We start from the raw sequence: 21,469 nt of genomic DNA, 5'->3' as shown, positions 1-21,469 counted from the left end.
AGCCACGTTTCTTGAAGGAATAAGAAAGAAAGCATGACATAAGCGCGAGAGCGAACGAGACGCATATAGAGACAACGCGGTGTCCTATAGCTCTCTCGCTCATTCCTCCTGCATTCAAGCGTAGAGTGAGTGAGGCAGTGCTACAGGACACCACTAATCGGCATCACGTCTTGTCATGCTTTCTCTCTCGATCGTGCGGCTTGCGCTAAGGATGCAACATCGGATTGCCTCCCACTTTTTTCTCCTCCGCTGCATGAACTCCGCCGCGCTTCAAGTGACACGTACGTACGCGCTGCATGTGTATGTGACGCTCTCGGTTGTCATACACGTACGTACATACACATTTACCGACGGACACCATTTATGCCGGTGCGTGTACGCGTCAATAAAACATGAGGCACAGTCTCTCAGGAAAGCCCACATTCTGTTGCAAACGGACAATCATACGTTAGTGGCATACATCCAGAAAGAAGGAGGCACGAAATCTCTAAATCTTCTCAATCTCACGTTTCAGCTACTGAGATTAGTGGACAACCTTCAGATAGAGCTATCGGCGGCTTATCTTCTGGAAAGGTACAACGGCATTGCAGATCGTCTCTCAAGGAAGAAAGCTCTGCCGGAATGGCATTTGCTCCCAGAGGCAACAGACTGGATCTTCAAAAGGTGGGGCATGCCGGACATCAACCTTTTCGCATCAGCAGAGTCAACAGTAGTCAAACGTTATGTATCCAAAGACTCCAGAAATCAGTGCGCCTTTATAGACGCATTCAGTCGTCCATGGGAATGTAAGCTGGGGTGGGTATTTCCACCACCCAACCTAATACCTAGAGTCCTAGCTCACCTGAACAAATGCAAAGGACAGGTATTGATCATAGCACCCAGATGGGAGAAGACATTTTGGATGTCAGATCTGGAACAGAAGAGCAAGGAGCCCCCAATGACTATCAAAAAATTAGAGGAGGTCCTGATAGATATCACAACACAACAACCTCTCCCAGAAATGCAACGTCTTGGTCTCCAAGTGTGGAAGATTGGGTGTGGGGACACCTAGTCCAGAACTGGTCTCCTGAAGAAAAGGAGCTAGTTACAAAGAGTTGGCGTCTGTCTACACTAGAGACATATAAAACTCCTATCCGTAGATGGATTAACTGGTGAAAAGAAAACAACATCGACCCTGGAAATCCGCACGTACGGGACCTGGCAAGATTTTTGGTCTGGAAATCTGTTTATTACAAAGAGACTTGCTTACAGTACCATTTTAGTTCATAAATCAGCAATTATTACTTTCTGTTCCGGGAAGTCGACTTCAGCCCTATCATCAGACTTCCTAGTACGCCAAGTCTTGAAAGCGATTTCCCTGGAGAGACCCAAGGAAATGAGGTCAGAGATCTGGGACGCTCAACTACTACTGAATTGGTTGAGCACAAGAACACAAAACTTATCCTTTTTTGAGGTCTCGAGAAGGACGGCAGCCCTACTCCTGTTGGCCTCGGGGCGTCGCATCCATGATCTCACCTTACTAAGGATATCAAAGAACTTTTTAACAAATCTCGGAGACGAGATAATCCTATGGCCGGCTTTCGGCTCAAAAATCGATCGAGAGCATTTTAAGCAGTCAGGATGGAAGCTATCAAAACACCCTAATATCTGGCTTTGTCTAATCACCTGAATCAGGATCCTTCTTAAAAAGTTAGAGGAAAGACGAGCAAAAGAAAAATTGGACGAGCTTTTCATTACTACCATCACAAGTCCAGTTAAAGCGGCTTCCAGAACAATAATTGCTGGATGGATCCGTTCTGTTTTAAAAGAGGCAGGAATAGATTCTTCTCCGGGGAGTGTTCGAGCGGCAGTAACTTCCCGTAGTTGGCTAGAAGATTTACCAGTTGAGGACATTCTAGACAGGGGTAACTGGAGATGCGTCGAAATCTTCAGAAGATACTATTGCAAGCAGATCTCGAGTCTCAAGGACTTTATAATAAACAAGAATTAGATGAATTTCGTCACATAGTATTCTACCTATTCCATTCTAAATTTTTTCAGCATCACATAGCATTGAGTTGGTCGCCAGCAGATACCAAACACATCTCTCATGGAGATGCCGTGTATCGGCCAAGAGCAGATAATGCAAGTGTTTTGAACTCTAACAAAACACGTATTATGTGCGGCAGTCGATACACGGCATCCCAGCAAGTATCTTGCTGGACGAGAGACACTATGACGAGAGACGCAGCTTTCGCTGCGCAGCAGGCGACCAGCGCATGCTTAAAATAAGGAGTGTGAGGCAAGAAGGATAGAATTAAAGCGGATACTTAATAGCTTCTCTCATGGGGATGCCGTGTATCGGCTCCCGCACATAATACGTGTTTTGTTGGAGTTCAAAACACTTGCATTTTCTTAGGTTAGGTGTCAAGCTATGCCCCCTCCCCCCGACGACTCGCCACCTTGCCGTGGTGGAGGGGCTCACCCAGAAGGAGACCCCGGTGTGGTCGTCGGGTCCTAGGACCCACAACCCCGGGCGACCCGGAGGGGTGCCAAGAGCGAGTCATTTTATGGGATGGTCAAACCGGAAGCGTAAATCCGCAGTTTCGGATGTTGCGGGCCGGCGGGGGGAGGGGATATTGTTTCTGTTCTCCCCTCGTCGCCATCATGCGAAGGGCCACCCGGGGGTTTGCCGACGAGGTCCCCGAGGGAACCAGCGATCGTCTGGAAGGAGGTATCCAGGTCCCTCCTCTGCACTCTTGATAGGACGTTTAAGTCCTATATGGGAGTGCAGGATTCAGAGGCGTGGATAGAGTGGAAAGAGGATGAGGACGATCAGGATGAGCTGATCGACGCGTTGATGGGTGTACTTAACACCATTTTCGGCGATGTCGGTCGGTTCATCCGGAAAGAGTCCATCAAGATGGAGTATGTCGGGGCCCTCACGCGTGTGGAGGCCAGAGACAACTCCACCCAAACGGAGGGGGGGACCACATGTTTCAGCATGTGGCCCCCCATTCTGACGCTACCACGCAAGTGGTGGTGCCAGAAAAGAATGTGGGGATGCAGGTGCGACCTGCCCCCCTAGATAAGATAGACGTGGGTCTCCGTAAGGGAGACCCCCAAGGCTGCGGAGGCTCCGCATCCCTGTGTGGATGCGGATTTCCTCCGTGGCCTTGTTAGGGATGAGGTGAGGACCGCCTTGGCCGAAGGGGCCGCCGTACAGCCCTCCTGGGTGCAGGTGACGGCGAAAGGGGCCGGAGGAAGGAGCAGACGGGGGGAGAGACCGGTCCCGGGGAAGTCCCCCCTCGTTAAAAGGGGCAAGGGCCCGGGTCGGTCTTCTTCCCCTCTTGAAAAAGAGGGGAAGGAGAGGAGAGGGAGCGGCGCCGGTGGCCCCCTGAGGTGTTTCAAATGCCTCAGGGAGGTCACATTGGCGCCGCTTGTAGGTCTGAGGTGTTCAGGGGCGACCGGTGCTACCGGTGTGGCGTCCCTGGACACCTCAACTGGGGGTGTAGGGAGACGCTCAGGTGTGCGCTTTGTGCAGACCTGGAAGTCCCCGCTAATCACGCTCTGGGTGGGGGGCGTGGAATGTTCCTCCCCTCATGTGGAAGGGAGGAAGAAGAAGAAGAGGAGGCGTGGGGCTCCTCTGTCGGATGAGAGGAAGGCGTCCCCCCCGACGGAGGTGGCCCGGAGAAAGAGGGAGTCCTCTGTAGAGGAGTGGGGACCGATGTGTCGGCTCCTCCCTCCCCAGGGGACTCGGATGCCACCTCCATAATGGAGGTGTAGGTGTGCCCCCACCCAGGGGTAACAATGCCCTCTCATCCAAACGGATGAGGGGGCTGTGGGGGAGGAAGCGGTTAGACGTTGTCTTCCTCCCCTCTCCCCCACGGGGCAGTAAACTCGGGGGTCTTTGAGACCCCCCTCGCCCCAACCTGACCATAAGATCCGGTCATTAGCGGGGGGAAGTGAGAATTAATTTTTCACTTCCCCCCAGGGGTCAAGGGGAATGGGTGCGGGAACACCCACTCCCCATTGCACCACAGTATATACAGTAGCGCAACTCTCCTGATTTTGTGTAGCATAAAATGGAGTGCGCATGCGCGAAGTCAACGAGTATAGTTAGTATCGCCATCTGAACTTTTCTCTCACTTCCTCTTTAGATTTTCGCTCTCTTTCAGCGTTTAAATGCCGGCGTAATATTTATGTCAGGAAAAATAACGCGAGTGTAGTGAAAATTAGTGTTATAAAGTGAAGACAATTGTAAAGTGAAGTGACAGTGTTGTGACAGTGTTTAAAATTATTAGTGAAAGTGTAGTGAAGCTTTTTAAGAGGATAGTTAACCTATATAAATATTTATACAGATTTTCAAATCTCTTGTATAAAACTTTGATTTTAGTTACACTTTGATTTTAGCTTTGTTTCAGGTTGATTGAAAAGAAAAATATTAAAAAAATGAATAAAAAGGGAAAACAATGGTGTGCAGTGCCAGGATGTATGAGTGTCAATATAGATAAGAAACGGCACTTTTTTAAATTTCCGAAAGAGCATGACAGGTATATGTTTTAATTATTATTTCTAAAATGTGTACATTATATATATATATTTTTTTTTTAAGTTATTTATGTAGATATCATATATTTTTACATTTATGAAATATTAAATTGTCAATACAGGTGGTTGAAATGGATAAAGGCATCTAAAAGACTGGACTTAGAATTAAAAGGGCCAAATTATGCTTACTGCAATTGTACGATATGTCATTTTCATTTTGAAGAGAAATGGCTAATAAGAAAAACAATAATGCGTTTACATCCAGATGCTATACCCACAATATTTTTTGGTCCAGCTTTCGATAGAGAGTGAGTTTTTACTTTATATTATTTTCCTAAATCAATTTTTAATAATAATAATAATACTTTGTTTATTATAATGATAGTAGAATATAGAGTATTATAATACCATATATTTTTTATAGAAATACAGATCTAAATGAAAGAAGGTCAATAGAAGAAATATAAATTATAACAGAACAAGAAGGAAGCAGAAGGTTACAATAATTAAATAATATTTTTTCTATTAAAATCAAATCAAATTAAAATAATATAATACAATATAATAATATAATTGTATGATATTTTACAGTGATGTACAGTGTATGGAGACTGCCAATTAATGGCAATTATGTAAACAATAATCTGGATGCTAATGTGCATGTCAATAATAATATGGATGCTGTGAATGCCAAAGCTGAACAGTAAGTTTATTTATTATAAAGTATTATCTTTGTAATATTAATTTTATTTTTATATAAACTTTGATAATGAATAGTTATAAAAATGTCATTAATATTACATATACATGTGTGTGTGTATGTGTGTATTACATTATTTGTATAATTACATTTTTAATATTATCTAATATTTAATATTTTATTTTGTTGTTTTTTTATTTATATAACAAAATTTAATTATATAATTATTAATTGTAATAAATAATAGTAGTATGAATTTTATGCAATCGTTCATTTTGTAATTTATTATATAATTTTAAAACTTTACTCTTTTTATTTTGTAAAGTAGAATTTTTTCACAGTTTTGTTTTTTCAATAGCAAATAAATTTGGATATTTTACAGAAGCACATGTAGAAGCACGCAAAGATGAAAAATTCTTCAGATAAGAGTCCTCGCAAAAAAAACCTACTCAGGCAAGTTCTGAAATTAAAACAACAAAACAACAGGTTGCGACAAATTGTCAGACGACTTCGATTAAAACAAGAAAAGAAGAAGAAGACTGCAGTAAAAGAAGAAGTTAATGATGTCGAAAATATGCGAGAATTAAGTGGTAAGTTATTTTCAGGAAATTTTTTAAAACTATTGTCTGCACAAATCGATGCTTTGACTAAAAAGAAACGTGGAAGAAAATATGATTCCGATTTCAAACAATTTGCGTTATCATTATTTTTGTCAGGTCCGCGTAATTATAGAGAGTTAATAAAACATTTTATTTTACCTTCCATACGTTCTCTGCAATTATTTACACAATCGTGGAAAATAGTACCCGGTATTAATGATAAAATTTTTGAAGCATTAAGTGAAATATTTCAAGCATTGCCACCAATTGAAAGACATTGCATATTGACTGTTGATGAGTTAAGTTTGAAATCTCATTTATTTTATAATATATCAGAAGATAATATAATTGGTTTTCAAGATACGGGTTACGAAAAATCACATCAACCAGTGAAAAGTGCTTTAGTATTAATGGCACGTAGCATTGCAGGAAATTGGAAATTTCCCGTTTGTTTTTGTTTGATAGAAACAGCATGTCAAAGCAACGTTTTAAAACAAATTATATTTGATGTTATTGTTAAGTTGCGAAATTCGAATGCTATCGTGCATGCATTGGTGTCAAATATGGGGCCTAATTTTATGCAGCTATCTCGTGAGTTAGCTATTTCGACAGAAAATACAACTTTTTTAGTTAATGAGGAGAAAGTATTATATATTTTTGATACTCCTCATTTAATGAAAGCACTTCGTAACAATTTATTAAAATATAACTTTCTATTTGATATTAATAAAATTGTTTCGTGGAAATATATAGTTGATTTTTATAACAAAGATTCCAAGCAATGGATAAAAATGGCTCCTAAATTATTCAAATTTCACCTTGAACCGAATTCTTTCCAACGAATGAAAGTAAAATATGCTGTTCAAGTATTTAGCAATCGAGTAGCTGCGGGGATGTGCACGCAAATGTCGTATGGTTTTCTTTCAAGTGAAGCAGTTGGCACAATAGATTTTATAGAAAAAATGGACAAATTATTTGATACATTAAATTCATCTTCATTAAATAACCCAAAAGAATATGGGAAAGTTTTTACTGGTAGTGAAAAACAAATTAAATTTTTAAAACAAATGTTACATCTTTTTAAAGATATTAAAATAATTGATGCCAACGGTTCACATATTAATGTAAGAATTAAATGTTTTGAGTGCTAGCAGATAACAATTAAAAGTATAATGCAATTGTGGGATACATTAAAATCTTTTAATTTTTCTTATCTTCGAACCCGAAGAATTAATCAAGATTGTGTCGAAAACTTCTTTGGTTCTATTAGGCAACAAGGTGATAATTCTTTGAATCCGACACCAATTAAGTTTATACGTGCTTTCAAGAAATTACTTAGTATTAAATTTTTACAACATTCAGAAAGTCAAAATTGTGCTCAAGATAGTGATCAAATGTTGAATATTATCAAAAAACCATGTTTAAATCCAAATGTTAGTCCAGCTTTGCTACGTAAAATTTTAGATATCCCAAGCCATGATTATTATTCTATGGATCTGCCAGAACAAAATGCATTTACATATGTGTGCGGATTTTTAATTAAAAAATGTTTACAAATTCATTCATGTAATGCATGTATAACTTTTGTAAATGAAAGTAAGGCTGTCTTAGATGATACAACTTTATATTGTTCTTTTCGGGCTTATTTCAGTGATAAAAATAATTTGTATGGAAATTTACATATATCGAATAACAATTTTTGTTCTCATATACTTCAGTTGGAAGAATTATTTGTAAAAAATTTTGAAAATAATTGTTTTAAAAAAAATATTGGCAACTACCTTTTCCAGTTAGCACAAACTGTAGCTTTCGAACCACCATGCTCAGATTTTCCTACAATTTTTTTGATAAAATTATTTTTACGCATGCGTATTTATTTTACGCTATCACAACATAATAAATCATGCAAAAGTATTAGTAAGAAAAATAGGAAACTTTTAAATGTTTCACATTTATAAACTTTTTTATGATATTAAATTATGTTTGTATGTGTATACAGTCTTATTTTTATAATTTATTTTTATATTAATTTTTATATTGCTTATTGCATGTAATTTTAATGTTAAGTTTGTTAATTAACAATGTGTGAATTCTGCGTATATCTTTTCTAATTCTAATTATATAATATTTATTAATATTATATTTATTAACTGCACATTGTATGTATGATTAAATGTATATATTAGATATTAAATTAACAGGGTAAATTCGGTATATTTTTTACATTACATTAATATAACATTTATTAACTACATCACATGTTTTATATTCGTATTTTCAGTTTTATAACTTCTTTAATGTGTTCATTTTCTCTATTATTCTGTTTTCTTTTGCGTTCACTCTATTTATTATGTGTTATTTGCATGTGTGTGTATATTATATTTTATTGTATGTTAAGTAATGCATGTTTGAATCTTTTGTTAATTACATGAGTGTGTATTATATTTTATGTTTATATGCGTTACATTATATAAAATGATGTTCTATAACTAATGTTTATTTATCTCATCTATTATATTTTTTATTATCTTTTTTATACTTATAATATTATGTTATTCATCTAGGATGAACGTTGTTTGGAAGAGATATAGTTACCATACAAGCAAGTCAAAAATTTAAGAAGACAAACTTAATTCTATATTATTAATATCATTAATGTTTGATCATTATGTTATGTTTATTATATTATACATATTATAATGTAAGTTAATGTAATTTAATGTATTATGTAAATTAATGTAAGTTATTAATGTAAGTTATAATGTAAGTTAATGTAAGTTAACGTTTTCTTTAATGTATAATTGTAGGACGATATGTTCTTTTCCTCTTTCTTTTCTTATCTCTCTGATTCATACTGAGGTGGATCGAGTAGCTGAGGTATGGGTCAGGTGATAGATTTGAAAGTTCATAATTTGTAATATATATATGTATGTATGTACATACATACATATATATACTTATATACATACCTACATAAACAGTCCCTCCCGTATGGGTAACAAATAGACATCGGAAGACATTTTCCGGTGCAAGGAGGGAGAGGAATATATCTGCTCTCTCCCCTTCAAAGGGAGGTTTTAGTGTGGTATTATATGGGACACCTTCCCAGATCGAGTCCCACAGTACCCCTTGGCCGGCCCACACTTTTAATTCTTTATTTCATTTTTCATAGTTATTTTGTATGTGATACAATTGTAATTGTTCATATTTTATATGCTTATATATATATATATATATATATATATATATTACTTAACCATAATTAGATATAACTTAATTTTTTTCAATTGTAAAATATATGTCATATATTATAAAATACAACTATAAATAAATTAATATATTTGTAAATGTATTTAACAAATATTTCTTTTTATTTATTGTATTCATAAATAAATGTATAATGTACTTTTATTAATACTTTAATTAATTAATTAATTTTTTACAAGCTGCGCTTGGGGAGACCCTATTAGCGCTAACAGCGTTATTCTATCTTTGTTACTCGCTGAAAGTTGAAAAGAGATAGAATAACGCTATTAGCGCTAATAAAGTCTCTCCAAACGCGCCCGCAGAGATGGATGTTGAAAAGAGAGAAGAAACAAAGAAAGAATGAGAGAAAAGTTCAAATGACAGTACTGATTATACTCGCTGATTTCGCGCATGCGCACTCCATTTTATGCTACACAAACATCAAAGGTGCCGACAGAGAGTTGCGCTACTGTATATACTGTGATTGCACCTTGGTTCCAGGGAAGACGGCGGGGTTGCGTGGTGATCCTGCAACGCCGTCGTTGATGCGTCACTGAGGCTTTTCTCAGTGGCGCATCAAAAGGCAGGGAATCTCCCCTCGATCATCTGGGGGAGACAGGCGGGGGTGGGTCCTGGTAGAATGCGAAAGCGACCCCAGAGCCCACCCGCCAACCGCCGAGAGGACCACCGTGAGGTTTTAGTGGGTATACCCCGATAAATAGGGGGGAATCCCACATACCCTCGGGGAGTTTCCGCTCCTCGGGGGATGCGTAACGCATTTCCTCACGTAAAAAAAAAAAAAAGGTGTCAAGCTATGCCGGAAATTTAACGAAAAATGGCGAAGCCAATCACAATGAGGAAGCGGTATTGGCACAACTCTACTTATAGGAACTCTAGAAAGTACCATCTCTTACTTTTTCTAGCAAATCCTGATTGGTCAATGGTTTTCTATGATCTTTTCTACAAACATCTGACTTTTATCATAATTCTGAGGCCGGTATTCATAGTCCGTTCTTATATTGAAGCTCGTCTTAAGTAAGGTCTTAAAATTCTATTCGGCCATCTGATTGGCTAAACGTAGTCTTAAGTGGACTAAAAACATGTCTTAAGATGATCTTATATATAAGAACGGACTCTAAATACTGGCCTGAATGTTCAACTCATTACCAAAGAAAATAAAGTACATAGAAGCACGGTTCTGGGTACCCTGACGTCATTCGAGCTGGGGTCACAGACTTCTATAACTAGACTGCTAACTCCGGCAAAATACATAACCCCGAAAAATATGTACAAAACTTATGTGTATGCGTCATCATTGGTAGTATGACAGTCACGCTGATTGGTTGAATTTAAAGCAATATCACTCACATACGAGTTTTCTATAGCAGCCATATTACATATCTATCCCCTCCTTTTCTCTATCCTACCAATGTACATATTTTTCGGGGTCACTTTTTAGGTCTAATATATAAGGAAGTTAGCGGTCTATAGTATAGAAGTCTGTGGCTGGGGTACTGCATAGTAGTAAGTAGAGTTCCTCTAGTAAGGGTGCGATCCCATGGACTGATATTTTGCGCGTAACGCGTATCGCGTAACCAATCAATTACGATGTTTAATATTTCTGTTAAACAATCTAAAAGAATAGAAAGATATGATTGGTTACGCAATACGCGTACGCGTAAAATATCAGTCCATGGGATTGCACCCTAAGAGTTAAGACACCGGCTATCAATTGCTGATTGGTGATCCAATCTGCCATATGTAATAGCCAAAGCTGGCGGAAAAGTTAAATTTATTATTTCGGAGATTTATTGATAAATGTTTTTATAAACTTAAGTTTGGTTTGAAACAATAGATATTAATTTAGTTTTAAATAATTGATATTTATCTTAACTATTTTTTATAGAAAGTATTTACAATCTAAAGAAAAATTTGATTTTTACTGATATACTAGCAATATCTTTTACTATAAAGCGACAGAAAAGAACATAACCTTGATACATGTACCAAATGATCGGCTAAACTTACAGTTTTTTGGTAAATAAAACAAAAATCCTGCTACTTTTTTTATTAATAAAAAATATGTAAGACAGTCCACTCGGCATGTGTAATATCTACTATCAGAAATTATTATATTATGAAGATTATTCTGTTTTTAAATTGTACATATAAATCTTTTGAATTCTATATATCATTCTGTTGAATTGCACAAATCTGATAATAATAAAAATCAACTTTTCTACATACCAATCTTTTGAATGATACATAGAAATCTTATAATAATAAAAATTATCTTTTTAAAGAAAACTAAACATTTTGTATATATTATTAATATTCATTGAAATATATACCATACTGGAATGAGCACTGCGCTTCTGATTGGCGGCCAAGATTGTGTGACTGCGATAGTTCAATTAGGACGTTGTTGTTTTTATCTGACTAACTAAGGCAACCACGTGACTCTATGTACTACTCATTCTAAAACATTTATCTTTAAGAAAGATTAAGAAAGATATCATCTGTAACATAATCTAGAGTTTAATTTGTTAAATTTTATTTTTAATTAAATAATATATTTTCAAAAACATGAGTAAAGAAATTAAAAGTTAACATAAAAATTATTTAAAATTATTTAAATTTATTTGTACATAAGCATAACGTTTCCATATATAATTTAAAATAAATTTTTCTTCAAATTTTTAAAAAATTTTTTACAGAATTTTTTTAGAATCTTTTTACAGTGTAGACCATTGAAGTATATATTTTCAGGCATGATAGTACACGATAAAAAGAGAAAGGAACGTCCTAATTTAGCTATCTCTTAGTGGCCGCAATAACCGTGGTGAGGGTATGGCAGTGCTCATTCCAGTATGGTATATATTTCAATGTTAATATTATATTTATTATTTCCTTGATAACCATATATGATTATTATATTGTTCTAATACCATTTTAAAATTTTTTTAAGCACAATTTTTAGGTAATTTTATCTTTGATAATTATATACTATTATATATAAAGTAAACTATTGTACTATACACACACACGCACGCGCGCGCGCGAGCGCGCACACACGCACACATGCGCGAGAATTAGTATCATAAATAAATAAATATAAGTTTCATGATATAACGAAGGTATTTTATTTTATATATATATATATATATATATATATATATATATATATATTCTGTTTGATATGAACACTCCGTTGATATGATATCGAAGACATTGACGTCGTTTCGACATTGAATTGACATCAGCCTTCTCGTTGAGGCCCGTCGTGACGGCAACGTTACAATATATATATATATATATATATATATATTGCCCCAGCGAGAAGGCTGATGTCAATTCAATGTCGAAACGACGTCAATGTTCTCGATATCATGTCAACGGAGTGTTCATATCGAACAGAATTCGAAATTGTTTATTTTTCGATGTATAATGGAAATGATAAATTAATGCGTAGAGAACAATATTTCTTTTTAAAAACCAACAAATGTCTTTTTGGACTCGTGACTCTTGCATATTAAAAATTTCAATATTTTGACTTTATTTCGATTTTATACAAGAATCAAAAATCACGAGTCCAAAAAAGGCATTTGTTTGTTTTTAAATAAAAGTATTGTTCTCTACGCATTAATTTATCATATATACATATATACAATAGTTTACATATATTCATATCAATATATGTTAATTCTAATTTAATTTACATACATATATATATTTATATATTTTTTGTTTATATATTGTTTCAAAATCTATTACGTAGATATAATTTACTTACAGTTAGATATATTACTTTAAAAGGATTTTACAGCTAAATTTTGATACGGTCTTAATTACATGTTAAAAGTGTGTTATTCTATCTTTATTATTTAAGTGAAAGTTGAATAAAAACAGCATCTCAAATCATATGTTTTCCGAACGCAAAATGTACGCACACGCGTGCCATTATTACGCGATACGCACATACATTGCTTGAAGGACTGAACCACAGTATAACTACATACAGTAGGAACAGTGAGTGTAGGCACCTTTGATGTAGCCGTAATCGATCACGTGACGGTCAGCCATGTTGTGAATTGTACGACCGCTTAATTTGAACAGTATTAAGTCATAACTCTGTATGTGTGTGTAAAGTATTTTTAAATTAAATAAATTCTAGTAATGATTTTTTGTTTTTAATGTTAATATATTTCAAGAATATATTAATAATATAATAAAACAATATATATAAAACGTGATGTTAAAAGTTAGTAAATTATTGACAAAGATAAAAATCAAAAACTTGAAGTAAATATCATATTGTTTCTTCATTATCATATTATTATCATATATATACATACATATATATACATACATATATACACATACATATATATACATACATATATATACATACATATATATGTATATATATATATATATATATATATATGAAAATTTAGAATAATTTATGTATAACTTACATTTGTTTCATATCATATATTACAAATTGATCTTTGCATTGTGTAATAAGATAATTTTGTTCTTGTTAACTATAAAAGACATCTTTGGAAATGCCAGATATTTCAATGCAATCCTAAAAGAATATTAAATGAATTAATCTTATTAATTACTATAATTAATAAGATATATTAACAGTTAATAATCATTGATAAGTATCTTATTTTCAGCGTGCAATGATTTGGATTAATGTTAAAGTGTATAGGATTGCAAATAATGTAGCAGTTGATATCAATCTAACCAGTTAAACCCAACAAACAAGCAAAAATTAATAGGAATCAGAAAGTAAAGTAAAAAAAGTAAGAAATAAAGTTCAATAAAAACAACTGAAATGAAAGAATATAATGATGTAGAAATATAATAGGTATTATAGATTGTTAAGAGTTGCAATAATAAAAATAGAATAAATATTAGTGTACATATATGTGTACATATATAGTGTATATATATATATATATACACTACTCAAAAGAAAATAGGTAACACTTTTCATACGTCAAAAAATAAGCTATTTTCAAACTATTGTAACTCAGTGAAAAATCATCGTACGCAAATTTAAAAAAAAAGCATTTTGAAGTTTGAAGTTTCAACTTTAACATGCAATCGATAATTTTTTTTAAAAATTTTATCTTCTCAGTGCTATCCTTTAAAAAAGCGCGCACAGTTTTTTTTTTTCTTAAAATTACGTATTTTTGACGCTCTGTAGCTAGATAAGAAAAATTCTCTCGACAATCTCAAGTCAATTTCCATAAAATACAATGTTTTACCTACAAAATGCTTTCTTAAAAATTTTCTTACGATTTTTTTGGCCGAGTTACATGACTTTGAAGCTAAACTTGCGTTTTTCAGAAAAATTGACGATACTCGGCGAAAAATCATCATACAAAAATTAAAAAAAAAAGCATTTTGAAGCTTGAAGTTTCAGCTTTAACATGCTATCGATAGTTTTAGAAAATTTTTTTCTTTTCAGTGTACCCTAAGAAAAAGAAACACTGTTTTTTTCATAAAATTACTTATTTTTGACATTCTGCAGTTTTATAAAAAAATTTTTCTCGGAAAATTCAAATCAATTTCCATAAAATATAACACTTTACCTAAAATGCTTTTTTAAAAATATTTCGACGATTTTTTTGGCCGAGTTACATGACTTTAGTCAACCTTAAATTTTATTGAAAAATGACATTCTCCGCCGGCATTAGCATTATCCAATATGCACCATGTGGAGGTTGCCGGTCGGATTTTGCACATCACGTGTATGTGTGCGTGCGTGCGTGCGTGCGTGCGTGCGTCACAGCAGAGATAAGGACCCCGCAGTTCGTCACTTCCGCAGTATTTAACGACTCCAAACCCTCTCTGCTGTGTGTATATGTGTGTCTGTGTGTGCGTTTAGTATTGTGTATTTCCTCCTCTTTGCTCAATTACCGCTTGCAGACGCTCTCGCATATTTATACACCTCTCGGTTTTATCATTACATTACGGTAATGACCCTCGTATACGTAATTGGCGTCGTCGAAATGAACGATACGATCGGCATTGTGTTATGCTAGTGCGGGCACATAACAACGGTTCGGTTATGGTATGGGAGTGTGTATCAATGAGGAGACGGACGGACTTGATAATTCTGCCACCTCCATCAATAACAAGTGTGCGATATGTAAATGAAATCCTGCGACCTCACGTTTTGCTTCTCCGTTCTTTACATCGCAATTTCATATTTATGCAAGACAACGCTCGTCCTCATACGGCGAACATAACTCGCCGTTTTCTTGAAGAACACAATATTATATTGCTGGACCATCCTGCTAATAGCCCGGACTTAAATCCAATCGAGCACATATGGGACGAAATGAAACGACGATTAAGACGTCGCGATCAACAGCCGCAAAATTTAAATGATTTAGCGGACATGTTAATACAAATTTGGAACGAAATTCCGCAGAATTTGATAGAGAGATGTATAAATATGCGAGAGCGTCTACAAGTAGTAATTGAGCAAAGAAGAGGAAATACACAATCCAAACGCACGCGCGCGCGCGCACACACACACACACACACACACACACACACACGCACGCGCGCACGCACGCACGCACGCACGTACGCACGCACGCACGTGATGTGCAAAATCCGACCGGCAACCTCCATGTGATGCATATTGGGTAATGCTAATGCCGGCGGAGAATGTCATTTTTCAATAAAATTTAAGTTGACTTTAAAGTCATGTAACTCGGCCAAAAAAAATCGTCGAAATATTTTTAAAAAAGCATTTTGTAGGTAAAGTTATATTTTATGGAAATTGACTTGAATTTTCCGAGAAAAATTTTTTATAAAACTGCAGAATGTCAAAAATAAGTAATTTTATGAAAAAAACAGTGTTTCTTTTTCTTAGGGTACACTGAAAAGATAAAAACATTTTCTAAAACTATCGATAGCATGTTAAAGCTAAAACTTCAAGCTTCAAAATGCTCTTCTTTAAATTTTTGTATGATGATTTTTTGCCGAGTATCGTCAATTTTTCTGAAAAATGCAAGTTTAGCTTCAAAGTCATGTAACTCGGCCAAAAAAATCGTAAGAAAATTTTTAAGAAAGCATTTTGTAGGTAAAACATTGTATTTTATGGAAATTGACTTGAGATTGTCGAGAGAATTTTTCTTATCTAGCTACAGAGCGTCAAAAATACGTAATTTTAAGAAAATAAACTGTGCGCGTTTTTTTAAGGGATAGCACTGAGAAGATAAAATTTTTTAAAAAAATTATCGATTGCATGTTAAAGTTGAAACTTCAAGCTTCAAAATGCTTTTCTTTAAATTTGCGTACGATGATTTTTCACTGAGTTACAATAGTTTGAAGATAACCTATTTTTTGACGTATGAAAAGTGTTCCCTATTTTCTTTTGAGTAGTGTATATTATATATTATAAAAACATTAATATATTAAATAAAATATATGTTACAGAGAATATAACAAAAACATAACTTATAGTGAAATACACTTATTATGATAAAAAATACAATTTTAGAAGTATAAAGAAAATAAAATTAAGAACATTAAGAAATGCATTAACAAATGAATTAAATAAATATTAAAACATTTAATTATGACGTAAAATTATCATCTGTTTGTGACCTGCTTGCGATTTGAATTCTTTGTTTATAAATTTTAGGTAAAAAATAACCTGACTCTACAATATAATTTAATTAAATATTTTAATGGAAATTATGAACAAGGGTAACTGGTGCGACGAGAAATAATAATATTAGTGGGCCCACTACCGATTTCGACGTTCGACGCGCTCGTCGAATGCGAATATGCGTCATTTTAAATATGCCGCTAAACGAGCACTATAATCCATCGACTAAACGCGCAAGATCGAGAGCCAATCGGGGACGTCCGCGACGGCATCTCCCACCCGAGGTGAGGAGACTCGATATCACTCTGCCGCTTCGATCCGAGATCGACAGATCAGAGAGAAAGTTTTTTGTCGGTGAAATATCGATACGACTAAATTCAGTTTTTTATAAGTCTCTTTATATATCAAGAGGCCGAGTCCTCTCTTGTAACGAGGCCGAGTCCTCTCTTGTATCAAGGCCGAGTCCTCTCTTGTATCAAGGCCGAGTCCTCTCTTACACAAAGTATTAAATAAATAATCCATTAACCGAAAATAGTATGTGAACATTTACAACCCTCACGTACAAAACTCCATGGTGCCTCCTGTGAGGTGTTCGCAAAAAAAAGGTGAACCCCCATAACCGACAATGAGAGATAAACAAGTCAGAGTGCATAAGGCACGCGTCAAACCGCCTGCAACGGAATCACGGATTGAATTACGCAGAACGATACGAGGAACAAATTACGCTGGGACAGACGCATAAACGGCAAGTACATTGCAAACAAATAACGAATAACCGATCAAACAACTTCCTATACACATATCTCCAACCTTTCCCAATATTCAAAAAAACATTATGGCCAATCGAATCAAATTACTCGTTCAGAAACGAACTTCGTTAAAATCGCAAATGACCAGTCTCACTAATTGGATTGTACGTGAACAATACGACAAAGCCGCTTTAAAGATACGCATGAATCGAGTCACAGAACTCTATCATAAATATGAAGTTTAACGACGAACTCTTATTACTTGAAACAAGCGATCAACACAAAGATGAATTCGCGAACGTACAAGATAGATTTTACACACTTGTCGGCAAGGTTGAAAGGATTCTCAATATCTCCGCGCGTTCCACCCAAACCCCCGCGTCTTCCGCCGACACTGACAATACGAGTAACATGATACAGCCGCACGGTTCGGGAATGGCGGTATACACAAAGCGACGAGTAAAGTTACCAGAAGCGTTGCCTAAATTCAACGGTCGTTATGAGAATTGGCTCTTGTTTAAAAATTCTTTTATCGCCATGATCGATTCCCAGACAGACTTAGAGGATGTACAAAAATTGCAATACTTAAAATCCGTATAACGGACGAAGCAGCTAATAAATTAAAGATTTTATCGATTGAAGGCTCAAATTACGCAAAGGCGTGGGAGCTATTAAAACGCTCTTATGAAGTGAAACGAATTTTGATTTCGCGACATCTCTCATTACTTTTAAATTTACCCCTCGTAGAGAAAGAAACCACGGACGGTCTTTCAAAACTTGCTGATGACGCGCAGCAACACGTTGCATCCTTAGCCGCATTGGGAGTCACGGTAGGATCCGAAATACTCATGAATATATTAGAAGGCAAATTACCGAAGTCCACGGCCGAAAAGTGGGAAGAAACACTAGGCCGGGATGAATTTCCAAAGATCGATGAATTATACGAATTCCTATACAAGACAGCAGTTCGAGTATCCAAACGCGTTTGCGAGACGTCAAAACGAGAAGACGATAAATATACATTCAGTAGAAAGGCACGGATATCCAATAAAGCGTTCGTAGTCGGCACAACCAATTGCACGGCATGTAAAAATAAACAACATCCGTTATTCAAATGTTCCGCGTTTAAACAATTAACCGTTCCTAAAAGGATCGAGTGCGAAACGCGAAGCTTTGTTACAACTGTTGACGCTCACATATCGGCAAGACGTGCAATTATAGCAGTTGCACCATCTGTCAAAAGCGTCATAACACTCTTTTACACATGGAAACGAACAAATCTACATCTACGCAACCAATGCAAAAGAATGTAAGGAAACGAAACACGAATGACATTATAAAAAGAGCGGCGAATCGGCAATCTTAACCACGAATATCGCGGATTTAACGCTTCAATTGATGACAACAGCAACCGTATTCGTGCAAGATCGTGATCGTAATTGGATTAAATGCCGCGCACTATTAGATACATGCACCAATTTCATCTCCAAGAAATTCGCGAAATCTTTAAGACTCCCCATAATTCCCTACACATCAACGGTCAGTGCCATCAATTCCACGAACACGGTATCACGAGGTATTACCTCAATCGTAATCCAATCATTGCATAACGAATATCGAAAAAGATTAGTATATCTATCTATCCCGACAATAGCAAATTTAGTTCCGGCCGAAATATACCCACGTCATCTCATTAAAATACCGTCAAATATTAAATTAGCTGACCCTGAATTTCATATACCGCGAACGGTTGATTTATTACTAGGATCTGGAACAACCATTTCACTATTTTCGATCGGGCAGATCGATTTATCTCTAGAAAATCGCTAAAAAATAGAATTATATTTGCAAAAGACTCGTCTCGGTTGGATAGTAGCGGGCGGAATAACTTCCCAAAATCACGTGAAAAACGTCACGTGTCAATTAACCAGCCTTGAACAACTAATTACTAAATTTTTGACAATCAATGATCTCCCATCAGAGTTCCCGAAATCTCCCGAGGATATCGAATGCGAAAAACATTTCTTAGAAAACGTTACACGCGATAAGGACGGTCGTTACACGGTACGATTACCATTTCGCAAAAGTGAGAGACGTCTCGGCGAATCGCGAATGTCTGCTCTTAAACGCTTAAACTCTCTTGAGCGGAAATTTAATTCAAACAATAGTCTGAGGGACGCCTACTCGCAAGTGATACAAGAATATTTAGATTTGAACCAAATGTCTATAATCGAAGATCCGATTGATAACGGTTTTTATCTACCACATCACGCTGTGATCAAGTCCACGAGCGTTACTACGAAAACTCGGGTAGTATTCGACGCGTCTGCGAAATCAAGTACAGGCACATTCTTAAATGATATGCTAATGACAGGACCGACGATACAAAATACATTGTTCACACACTTAATACGATTCCGCACCTATAAATATGTTATTACTGCCGATATAGAAAAAATGTACCGGCAGATATGGCTACACGAAAGCGATAGGATATATCAACGATTGTTGTGGCGTCACGGTCATCAAATAAAAACTCTACAACTTAATACCCTCACGTTTGGTGTATCATCATCCCCCTATCTCACGATAAGAACAATTCACAAATTAGCCGACGACGAAGGCGCAGAATTTCCTGTAGCCGCCCAAGTACTCAAAAACCATCTATATGTCGACGATTTATTAACCGGGGCTAATACTATCGATGAAGCTCGCGCAGTACGAGATGACGTAACCGCGTTATTATCTCGAGGCGGGTTCCATATACGACAATGGGCATCCAACAACGCTTGTGTTATCAACGATGTAGAACCCGACGCGATAAATTCGAATCTGATGTTAGATAAGGAGAGTTGTTTAAAAACGCTAGGCATATCATGGCACGCATCTAACGACGTACTACGTTACTCGGCGCGCTCGATCAATCACGCAGAAAGAATTACGAAAAGAATTATCTTCTTAGTTATTGCCAAAATTTACGATCCGTTAGGTATATTAGGGCCTGTTATATTATACGCCAAAAGGTTGATGCAGAATTTATGGCGGAATAAACTAGATTGGGATGAATCAATTTCAGCTGACATTCACACCGCGTGGATCAACTTCGCGACGCAGTTAGAATTAATCAATGATATATCGATTGATCGCCTCGTATTGACGCCGGATTACGCGAATGTTCAAATTCACGGTTTTTGTGACGCGAGTCAAGAAAGTTATGGCATATGCATATATTTGCGCTCTGAAACCCAAAATCGCGAGGTACACTGTCGATTACTTTGCGCCAAGTCACGAGTAGCCCCATTAAAATCGACCACCATACCTCGTCTAGAGTTGTGTGGCGCACTTTTGTTGGCTAAATTACACGATGAGGTGCAATGTGCAATGGGAATCGTTCCTGATAAAATAATGTTATGGAGCGATTCTACTATCGCACTGCATTGGATTAGAACGCCGCCGCATTGCCTAAAAACATTCGTAGCGCATCGCGTCGCGCAAATCCAGAAACTCACTCATCCGCAAATTTGGCGACACATTAAGTCGGAAGACAACCCAGCCGATGCTTTATCTCGAGGTCAATTACCGAATGCTCTTGTCAAGAATCAGGTATGGTTTTCCGGTCCGTCGTGGCTATCAGATATTGAAGATAAATGGTACAACGGAAGGGCAACATTAGAAGAGATATCGGAATTGAAAAAAAATATTTGTTTAACAACGGTTTCACATGATTTCGAAATACTCAAAAAATATTCATCATATATGAGATTATTGAGAGTCCTTACCTTGTGTTTACGTTTCCGATCTCAAAACAAACACCACGGCCTATTATGCGCGAAAGAAATCGACGAAACGGAAATAAAATTAATGAAACTCATTCAAGCATCAAGCTTTGCGCAAGAATTAAACGAATTAACAAACAAACGTAATATAAATAAAACTAATATTGCCGCACTAAATCCATTTATCGATGAAAATGGTTTAATTCGAGTCGGTGGACACCTTA

The 21,469-nt window shown here is 36.1% G+C and overlaps 1 long non-coding RNA gene across 1 annotated transcript; it reads left to right on the top strand.

Moving 5' to 3' along the window:
- Nucleotides 1-5,126: 5,126 nt before the first annotated feature.
- On the top strand, nucleotides 5,127-8,964 carry LOC140663961 (uncharacterized). The gene is made up of 3 exons (XR_012046365.1): nucleotides 5,127-5,233; nucleotides 5,613-5,820; nucleotides 8,394-8,964. It is a non-coding gene; the product is annotated as an uncharacterized lncRNA (long non-coding RNA).
- Nucleotides 8,965-21,469: the final 12,505 nt, after the last annotated feature.

The sequence above is a fragment of the Anoplolepis gracilipes genome, chromosome 3 (genome assembly GCF_047496725.1).
Source record: "Anoplolepis gracilipes chromosome 3, ASM4749672v1, whole genome shotgun sequence".
In the NCBI taxonomy this organism is placed as follows: Eukaryota; Metazoa; Arthropoda; class Insecta; order Hymenoptera; family Formicidae; genus Anoplolepis; species Anoplolepis gracilipes.
Note: the sequence above shows the minus strand (reverse complement) of the source record. Positions and strands in the feature narration are given on the sequence as shown.